General features: G+C 42.5%; 1 protein-coding gene across 4 annotated transcripts in view; it reads right to left on the minus strand.

Annotated features, from left to right (window-relative positions):
* Positions 1 to 10496, minus strand: part of NME7 (NME/NM23 family member 7) — a 93143-nt gene that overhangs the window by 82478 nt on the left and 169 nt on the right. Inside the window, exon 2 of one of the 4 annotated variants that reach the window (XM_084523152.1) lies at positions 9181 to 9331. The exons of 1 other annotated variant lie outside the window; for it this stretch is intronic. The gene's annotated coding sequence lies outside the window, so the exon portion shown is untranslated. Of the gene's footprint in view, positions 1 to 65; positions 92 to 6770; positions 7052 to 9180; positions 9332 to 10496 lie in introns of those variants that run through there. 2 more of the 4 variants (XM_084523153.1, XM_084523154.1) reach the window with 2 other exon arrangements.

The raw sequence follows: 10496 nt of genomic DNA on the forward strand, positions 1-10496 counted from the left end.
CTTCCCCAACTGTTTTACCTGTAACTTCTCTTCAGCTCAAGCATTTAATAAAGGCTGAAACCCACCTGGACTCTCTGATGTGTAACTGGGGTTGAGCTCACAATGAAGTCTTTCTTTAAAGATGCCTTAGAAGGTTTCTTCCCTCTTTGCTTTACTGTGAAACCTGGAGGAACATCATTATCCCTCTGCCTGAAATCTGCCAGTAATTTCAGACTTACTGGGGAGAAAAGGGAGGACACAAGACAGTGGTCAGATACACATAACATGCAGACTGAAATCACATAAATTTTGTTTTTTTCTGAGGCAAGTAGGCTGAAAGCAGCTGTACAAAAAATTCCATTTGTACATTATGAGTAATTTCCTATCACCAATAATTCTTTAAAAGAAAAATATCCATTTAGGAGAGAAAAGGGAAAGGGAAAAAAAGGTGCAGAAACAGCTACGCCATTAAATGTTGGTGACAATTTTGCAAGAAACAAGACTTCAAACATACTGGTGGCATTTAACGAACAGCATTTTAAGTGGCAGAAAGTGCTCTCATTTTCAGCATTGTAATGCACCTTAAGACCCAAAATGAATCCTCAGCAATGCACACTTATTATGCTGTGCTATTCAACCCATCTTCTACCCTTCACAGTTCCTTTAATACAGGATATTTTCCAGGCACAACATAAATCCACAGCACTGTGCAGATAGAGCTCTCAATTAGCTGTCTCTCAAATCTCATTTTCCTCCTCCTCCCCTGTCCATGTTTCTGCCACAGGCACTGGTACAAGTTTTGTAGCTCCAATTCCACAGCCCCTTTGCTGCTGTTGGTCCTCCCACCACTTTCTCGACAGGCTTTTCTTCAGAGAGTCAGAAAGATCACTTTCAAATTGAGAAACATCTGGCAACTGCAATTTCCATGGCAATGTCTTGACTACAGACAATTCTCAAACTAAACCTCGTATTCAGAAGTTCACTGGTGAATTCTTGAAGTCTCTTTTTTCCCCCCTCTCCTTGTATAAAGCAAATCCTACCTAATGAAAATTTCACAGAAGTCCTAGCCAACTATTAGAAACTAATTAAGATTGGTTAAAATTTCAAAAATCTTAATCAACACTGGAAATCTTTTAAACAGGTGAAACACTGCTGCATTTAGAACGCTTCCCCTGCCATAAACAGGTGCCACTTCCTCCAGATCCAGTTACCTGACTCCCACTACTACTGGTACCCAGCTTCTCAGATGCCTTTTGGCTTATGTACATGCTTTTGGCACATGGCCATTGCTGCCCAGACCTTCTGCTGCCAAGTAATGTGGGGATATTTCTGTCTCTGTAGCACTGACCAAGTTAATCATCACCTTTGACTGGGATTTCAATAAATCCACTCCATATGTGCAGGGCTCTCGATGAGCACAGCCCTTGAAGGCTGAAGACCCAAAACTTTCTTCCCAGATTTAGAAATCTGCATTCCCACCTCACAACAACAACGTTATCTGGCTGTTCTGCCAATTTGCTAAGGAAGAAATCAGCTTTTACTAGATTATGCAAATTCTGCAGGCTTTCTATGTAGTATGTAGGCGTGATTAGTGTAACCTATTCTTTCCCCCTCCAGTCTCTCATGTAAGAGAGTCAAGAACTGAAATCCTCAACCCTTAACTCCAACCCTCTGCAATTACATGTCATAATTAAGTACTTAGTTATAGGATTCATGGTATTTTTCTAATGATGTTGGAATGCAATTTCTCTAAAACACATGAAGGACCCCACACTGCTGCTCCTGCTCCATGAAGACAGGTGTAGCTTTAGAAGACCAGCTAAACCTCATCTTGAAGGGAGTATCTCTCCATTTAATGCATGCTACATGATGTACTTTATAAAGCTGAAGATCACAAGTATTGTACTCCTTAATTACATGGCCCCATATAATTTCTCTAGTAGTAGTCAGTAGTGCTCAGCATTTTCCTACCTGCCTCCACCAACTCAGGAAGAGTGTGACAGTGATATAGCGAAAGCAGAGCCATTCCCTGACTCAGAAAAGCATCTGTAACACTCCTCATCTCACAGACTTGGGGCACTTGCATAATTGCATTTCAGGATACAGCTTAGGTGCTTTGCAGAATCCATCAGTAGTGGCAGAACTCACACTGCCATGGTCAGCTGCTGGATGCTGGGTCTCTGACTTTGAAATAGGAGGTTAGCGTCTGCATGTGACCCCAGAAAGGACAACAGGGCTGCACATACACTCAGATACCTGTGCACATCCCATTACACAACCCTTCCTGTATTGTACATACAGGAAAAACAGTTTTGAAAGGCTCAAAAGTCATCCAAACATTAACATTGATAGTCACACTCAAAGGTAGTCTCCTTTCATACACCTTTCCTCTGTCAAAACTCCAGCTTTCAATTTCCAAGCCTTTCAAAACAAAAGCTCTTTGGAGGAACACTGAATTTTTATTAATTTTGTTTGTTTGCTTATTATTTGTCTGTTTTCTTATTTATTAGGACTGAGAAAATATTTCAACTTGTTTTCCACACATTCTTATTCAAGTCTTCCATTCAACTTTCAACTCCCAGTAGAAGCTGTTTGGAAAATTTCCAGCAGAATGGTTCAAGTCTCAGATCATTATGGGCAGCTGGAAGTAGAGGTTCAAAAGGAAAACACCTACAAATCCTGAACGAAAGCTCTCACGAGCACTTCAGGTTAACCTAATGCCTTCAGCATCTTGAAATTATCTCAGCTTATAATAAGGTTCTGAAAATTGCTCTTAGCAAGAACCAATTGTTTGCCTTGGAATCACAGCTAAGGGTGTCCCTCGGCCCGCTGACACCAGTGAGCGTTAACACCCTGGAGTTCGAGTGAATGATCCAAAGACCAAACGTGCTGCATCCAGCTTGAACAGTCAGAGCATGTAACGGTGCAGTAAAGATTTACGATGCCCTGAAGTACGCAAACAACCCTGCTGACAGGTTTCTTATTCACTACTATGGGCACGTAAAGCAAGTACTTTGCCTGCACTACTGTTTAACCAAATGCTGAAGTTAACACACTTCCTAGATTTTTTCCTAGATTGTGTCAAATATTAATTCTAACGTAGGTGGACTAAATCCAGACCTCAGCTAGCACAGATGTTGTGGTCATATACCCTTTAATCTGCTGTCAGGCTAATGACAAGTTAGCTGTGAACAGTTCTCATGGCAAAAGCTGTTCAGCAGCTTCCCAGGAGTAAAGTTGTCAGAAAGTAAAATCCTTTGCGGCAGTGGAAGCAGAGTGGGTAGTTTGAATCCTGTTCTTAAACTCTGCCATTCCTACTGGCCTTTTACAGGTCAATTTTATGAAGATTTCTTTGATGAGCTAACAAAAATTACTTCTCTTCCAGAGCAGAGGACTTTTGTCATCACAGTTTTGAGCAGCCTGCATTAGTCCCCATTAGTATGTGAAGGTCTCTGCTGGATGCGGGCAGTGACTGAAGAATAACAAACCTGTACATGGTTTGGGTCAAATAGCTTAGTTCCACCTTGACAGATTATCCCCTGCATTAGTGCATTCGATGCTCGGCACTTTTACAAAAAGGTGGTTGTATTTCCCACTTCATCCTTTTGTAAAATGGGAATAACCATCATCAAAGTCTATTACACCAATAGGAACAACCATCAACCACAGAAGGACAGCAAGATTTAATGGATTAAATATCCAGGCTATACTTAAGTATAACCCCCCACCTTGTTTTTCCCAAAAACAAGGCAAAGGCAGCTCATGTGGTTCACTCTCCTTTCCCACTTCTGCAGACTCTGTTGCAGTGCAGAAACCTGCAGAAGGAGCCAGAACAGGGCTGCTGTCCCTGCCCAGCCTGCTGGCTCTGCAGCTGCCACGAGCAACCTCTGCTGGTCCGGCAGCTGCAAGGACTGGATCCACACTGCTGCTCATCCCTTCTCCCCAGTGAGCTGGGGATGTTCAGGCTTCGAAGCCGTAACTCGGTCATTACAGTGTGCCATAAGAGAGCACATCAGGCAAGGCAAGGACAGCATTGCTATTAGGTAACTAGAAAACAGGTGGCATAATGCAGTCCTGCTCCACAACTGCCATCCCCAGATACTACAGTAAGAGAATGAACACAGGGAAAAGATAAAACTAGAAGGGGTACTAGGTTTAGTGAAAGATCGTACCTAAATATGCATGGCATTCACGTGGAAGAACAGGTACACAGCCTCAAGTATGCATGCACACATCCTCCCCTTCCCATGTGTATACATCTCTGGTGTGTGGCTGCTCTTTCCAAGCACGTTAGAATATTCTGCAGCGAAAGCATGACTTATTTAATGAAAAAGGTGGTTAAAATTAATGAAGAATCCCATGCAAATAGATGCAACAAGGCTCTCGGGGCTGCATCGCCAAGAGCCGCTTCTTTGCAAATATCGGAGCACCACCTAGTGCTCAAAGGGAGGTTGGACACCTCCTTTCAACCACTTCCAAGTACACTATGCCTCAAAATTAGCTAAATGGCAAAACGAGATAAAAAGACTAAATGATAAAGCACAGACTCCCACAGCCTGAGAGATAAAGTCCTTTTAATACAGGAAAGTGGCTGAAACGGGGTCACACAGCCTTCTTCAATACCCAGCTTCCAAAAAATGCCAGTGCCGTGTGTTTTGGAGGAGTAACAGAACTGTTCACGACAGCTTGCAAGGGCAACCTCACAGAGGAAATGTATTTACCTATAGGTATTAGCATGAAAAAACCGAACGTCTACCTTTTGTATGTGCTCACTTTATCAGGGGATATTTTCGTTACACATACAAATACTTGCTAAGCTCTCAATAATAAGCTGTGGCACTGTGTTCCGGAGACTACAGGTACATTTACTCATCAATCCTTATGCTGTTTTTTCTTTCCATTTTGTCAACTGGGAGAAAACTTCTGGGTTCCACTCACCAAAGGGTACTCGGTGACCTTGGCATGTTGCTTAGGCACCAGTGCACCTGGTTTCCATCTGTGTCAGGCCACAGGTGAACACAAAACAGTTTTGGAGGATTAGGCCAAGCACATTCATGAGGTAGGACCTTTAGTGATTACTCTTGGTGGCCACAGCTGTAGTTAAAGGTCGATGCTGATGGAAAAAGCCTCACGGCTCCAGGCTCACAGCAACAGGTATTCCTCATCATCTGTTTTTCACCTGTCAATGATTAGCAGAGCCCCCCACCTGGATATACAGAGCACTGCTAATCTTTAGGAACTCAGTCAAGCTGCTCAACTGAACAGCCCCAAACCACTTTTCAGAGACTCCTTATTCCCTCGGCTTAAACAAAACGGACACTACTGACTGAAAAGAGGAAGAAAAGTCAGGGGATGGTGAACACAACACACAAGACGGAGCTGAGACACTGGTGCCTTCTTGCTCAGCCAGCCAGAGAAAGGAGAGGGTGAGGGTGGCCCAAGTACAGCCCATAGGGCCAGCAGGGGCCAGACTGCACAGGACGCATGCTGACAGCAAAACAGGCAAAGGACACAAGCTGAAACACGGGAAGTTCCAGTTACACAGTAGGATTTTTAATCCCATGGCATTTTTGGTCGGTCAGTTGGTTGTTTTTTTTAACCAAGACACTGGAACAGGCTGCCGGGAGGAGAGGATTTGAGATGTTCAGGACTCCTGTACCTGCTCCAATTAGACCTGTTTTGAGCAAGGGGCCAGACTGGATAACCCCAAGAGATCCCTTCCAACCCAAATGCCCATTCCATGATTTTTATTGTCAGTTTGGATGCTTCTTGCCCACAGGTAACACCCATCCTCCTGCACTCCTCCACGTCCTACACAGACCTGTTGGGTTCTTATAATAACCCAAGTCCAGATGTGCTTTCAACAAAATTAAAACCTCTGATACAACATCCTTCAGTATAAATTTTATCCACATGAAATCTGCCTGGAACAATTTTCTAAATAACCACTGTCTCTATCATCAAATCCCATTATTCCTTTATTACAAACTTTCAGTTGGCAACTTTTCTTTTCACTCCTGACAGTGGCTTACTGAGTTGTCCCTGAATTTCTTTGGTTTCTGGCAAAATAAAATAAAACAAACAAACCCATGTAATTAGAATAGATGTGCCAAAGTTATTAACAACTGCACCTATAATCTGAAGGATCCTGAGAGATAATTCTGGGAGATTAATATGGAATGTATCATTATGTAATGATACATTCATTAGATAACTAGATCACTTTGCCTTTCATGCTGTCAGCTACTTCAGACACATCAGTCAGAAGAGCTCTCACTGCATCTAAAATTACTGTTAGAGAGATGGCAACTCCTGCAAGCCACAGCCGAGAGTTGGCTGGAGTAGGAGGCAATTTATCCCATGGATTCTGAACCTGTCAACTTTATATATGCAGGGTGGTATTTTGTATAGCAAGTAATGCCACAAAGATGGCAGCATCAAACCCAAAACAATTCCTGGAACAATGTTTCACATTGCTCAGTCAAATATAGCTGCATTCTTTTAGCAGTTTTCATTTGGCTTGCGCAGGCCCCAAATCCTGTTATTTTATCAGCTACATCTTCTGCCACGTGCATAGGCTGCCTGCCCAAGAAGGAAATCAGCAATACTAAGAAACATTGGTTCAAAAAGAAACGCTATCGTACTTCTCATGCTTGTATAAGACTCACCATGCAATACAATGTTTTATTTTCCCTGCAATTAAATGCAGCAAGTGACAGCCATTAAGGAAACTGGTCTTTGCGGTTGTTTCTGTCATGCCAGCTTACAACAAAAAGACTCAGGCCACTTACTCTGCAGATGAAAAACCAGGGTAATCACCAGCTGGCACTCCAGTGAAACTGTCCCTTGTTTGAAGACCAAAGAAGTAAATCTTCTCAAGCATTAAGGAAGTTTCTGGGAGAGGTTTTCATCTCTTCCACAAAAGTTTAAAAAAAGAAAATGATATTTTTTTTAAGGGCAACTGTTTTGCAAGCAAAAGTACATAATTTGCAAATGACTAAAAGAAAAGTTACTCTATAAATGTGCCCTTGTTCAGGAAACTCTATTAAATGGGAAAGAGTTTTGTCTGTCTATATGTTCATCTCTGAATGACCACTCTTCACCAAATCATCCCATCTTACAAGCTAGTCCAGTATGGTTGAGATTACTGGTTCCCAAATGAAATTCCAGTAAACCAAGGTATACTCCACAACTGCCTCAGGAGCTGTATTGCCTTATAATGCCTTCAGCCGAAAACTTGATCACAACACGATAATGCTGGACCATGAGCAAGCTCACTGTGGTCAAGTTCTAGAAATGGCTGATTTGCTTCCTATTTTCTAAGATTCATTTCCAAAACACAGAGTCTTTTCCAGAGATGAATCAAAGATGTTTTTCAATCAAAGGTAGTTGGAAGCTCAAATTCCACTAACTGTGTGCCTGCACATCCACAAAACCAAAGCCGGATGACATCCAGATGACGTCCTATTAGACAAAGCCACACGTGCAAGACGGAAGTATTACTTGTCTGCTCTGCTATGAAAAGAGTCTTGGTGATGTACTCTGCAGCTGTGAGAGCTGCGGGGGCAAGAATAATGGTTTTAAAGAACAGAGGGAAACAAAAGCATGTAACTGCACCTCCAGACAGCCTAAGTGCGATAAGGCTCTGTATCTGTATGACCACTGCTTGCACGTAGAGTCCATTCTTCTCTGGCAAATAGTGGATTTCTACATCTGGAACTCTTTCAGGTGTCAGAGTGCAACAAACTCATTAATAAAAAGAAACAAACATTTTCAAGATGATGTTCCAGTATGTCTCTGCGTGTGATTACATCCAAGGCACCCCAAAAGAGTAACTGCTTCCAGCAGCCAGGTGAAACACCACCTCTGGAGAGGGAAACAAGTGAGATTCTCTCAGGGCATTTACTGCCGACAGTCCACAGCAGCCATATGTCACACATGCACACTCAAGATGCATCAGAGCTGATTTGAAATCCTGTCCACTGATGTCAACGAAAACTGCTTTCCAACAGCTAGCAGACAACTGCACGATGTTTCAAAACATTTCTCTTTTACCTTAGCTTCCCCCCCCAGTTATGTGCCTGGTTTTACAACGCACCCAACCAAGTCTCCAGCGCAATGGCTCTGTGCAAGCCAAGTGTAAGGTCTAACACTAGTACACTGACCTGAAACAACTAAAAGTTACTATACTTTTCTTTCTGTGGCCATTATATGACTTTAAACTTTTTTTTTTCCTGAGTAGATATACGTGTTACAACTAATGTAATCATAATTCATAATTTATTCTACTGACTGTAAGTAACACAGTACTATGGGCCTACCAAGCTTTCCACCAGAATAGTCCTTGCTTTCAGAACATAATTAGGTTCCTGAGGTTAAAACCTGGCTTGTAGAACAACACTTGAATTCCTTGGAAGGAGTTGTTCATTTTTTAATTCATGGTGTCTAAGAAAAGATGTTTTGAAAATGTTTGAGATGGATCAGGTGTATAAAGTCACTGTGCCCAGAAGTTTGGTAACTTATCTCTTTTTGTAACACATGAAATGTCAGAGAAAATCAAAAGAGCAGCCCATTACACTACAGGGAAAGAGAACAGACAATATATAATGAAGAGGAAACTGAAATACACTTCTTACTTCAGCACTTACCAAAGCAATTAAGCAGCTTATGACCAAAGAAGTAACACATTTGGTTTTAATCAGGGGACAGAGCTGCCAAATGGGGAGAGAAAGAACAGCTTGAAGAAGTTAGACATACCCATGTTAGCATGTAAAATGGTCCTTGATGTACCACCAAGACCAGCCAAAGAAACCTCAAAACACTCTTATTTCTGAGCACACCTAGAGAAAGGCCACCAGGCCCTGCAGGAGGATGAGGCTGGGACAGCTGCCTCACTGCTGCCTTTGGAAGACAACGGAATGAGTTATTAAACAGAAAACTGTTGAGCATCTAAGACAATTATGATAATAAAAAGCAGAAAATGTTAACGTGTCAACAACAAATCCTATAACATCCAGTTTCTAGTTGCACAGTAACTGACCTAAATGAGTAATGAAGTCACTGATGTGACACACTTGGCTTTGATAGGCCTTTTAATCCAAGACATCCCACATTCTGACAAGCAGAGTAGGAAATCACAGCCTGAATTAAAGAGCAGTTCTGACTGCTGGATGCAAAAGCAATTAGGAATACTTCACTTGCAAACTGGCAGATGATTTCAGGTGGAGTCCCGAAATGGCCTGTCCCACATCTAGTTTTATTTCATATTTTATTTCAGTGTTACACTGACAATGAAACAGAGGAGGTGCACGTTCAGAATCTGGGCTCACAATAGGCTGGTAGAGACTGCAGCCTAGTAAATAGAAGCATTATTCAAAGTGATTAGCTGAGAAATGGTCTGAAATTCTATAGAGGCCAATTACTGCAATGATGATCAAGAAAATAAATTCAAATACCTGGGGAAAAACTAGCCAGACAGCAAAAAGACAGGAAAAATCTGAAAGTTACAGAAGATTGCAGTTCAACAGGAGAATGCAGCCAGGAAAGAAGAAAAAAATGTGGCTAATTTGCCACTGAATATCTAAGACATAAGAAACAAGAATTTTATGCTGGTCAGCGGCAGTGAAACCTCAGTTGGCGTACAGTACGCAGATTAAACACCACATTTAGAGAAAATTGCAGACAGAAAAAATCCAAAGTTTAAACATATGTGATCAATAGGAAAATACTAAGAGAACAAAGTCTGTTTAGTGTAGAGTAACGTGAAAAGACAGAATAGTGAAGTAATAATCTTCAAGTTCTTTTGCATGTAACAGACAAAAATGGGTTATCTTTATGCCTGCCATGTATAGAACTAGTAACCACTGGCATCAGCTGCAATGAGGAATGTATAAGGAAAAAAATACAAACAGTAACTATAAAAATCATTAAGTAATGGAGCTATGTCAGGACATCAGGAAGTCCCTGTCATTGAAGGCTTTTCCAAACAAGTTAAACAAAATCACTATGGAAAGTATCGTTAGAGATAGCTGTAGGATTCAACACCACTTTAATGGATCGGTTAACTGGTGTCACCTCAGCTGCAAAGGTTAGAAACACATCATATTTAACGTGAAACAGCTATGATATGCACTCTGTACCTAGGTGGCATCTGCATAAACTCAAAGCAGGACTTCTGCTGACACGGGTAAATACAAAAAGGGCCTTTTTGCGTAATTTAGCCTGGATTCAGCAGAAGCCCTGTGTGTGGAAGCGAGCTGTGGTGCCCCTGATGAAGCAGCAGGCGCTGATGCCGAGCGTGGGTGCTGGAGCAGCAGGGACAGACCCCAGCTGCGTGAGGGCCGGATGGGGCTCTGGGCAGCCCGGTCCGGTGGGGGGGGTGTCCCTGCCACGGCCGGGGCTGGGGTTAGGCCTTTGGGGTCCCTCCAACCGCGCCCACCGCGACCCTACAGCCCCACCGCCCCCCTGAGGAACCGCAACGCCCAGCGGGGAGACGTGTTTCCGCCTCAAACCCGCTG

Source organism: Aythya ferina (genome assembly GCF_964211825.1).
Source record: "Aythya ferina genome assembly, chromosome: 1".
Lineage (NCBI taxonomy): Eukaryota > Metazoa > Chordata > Aves > Anseriformes > Anatidae > Aythya > Aythya ferina.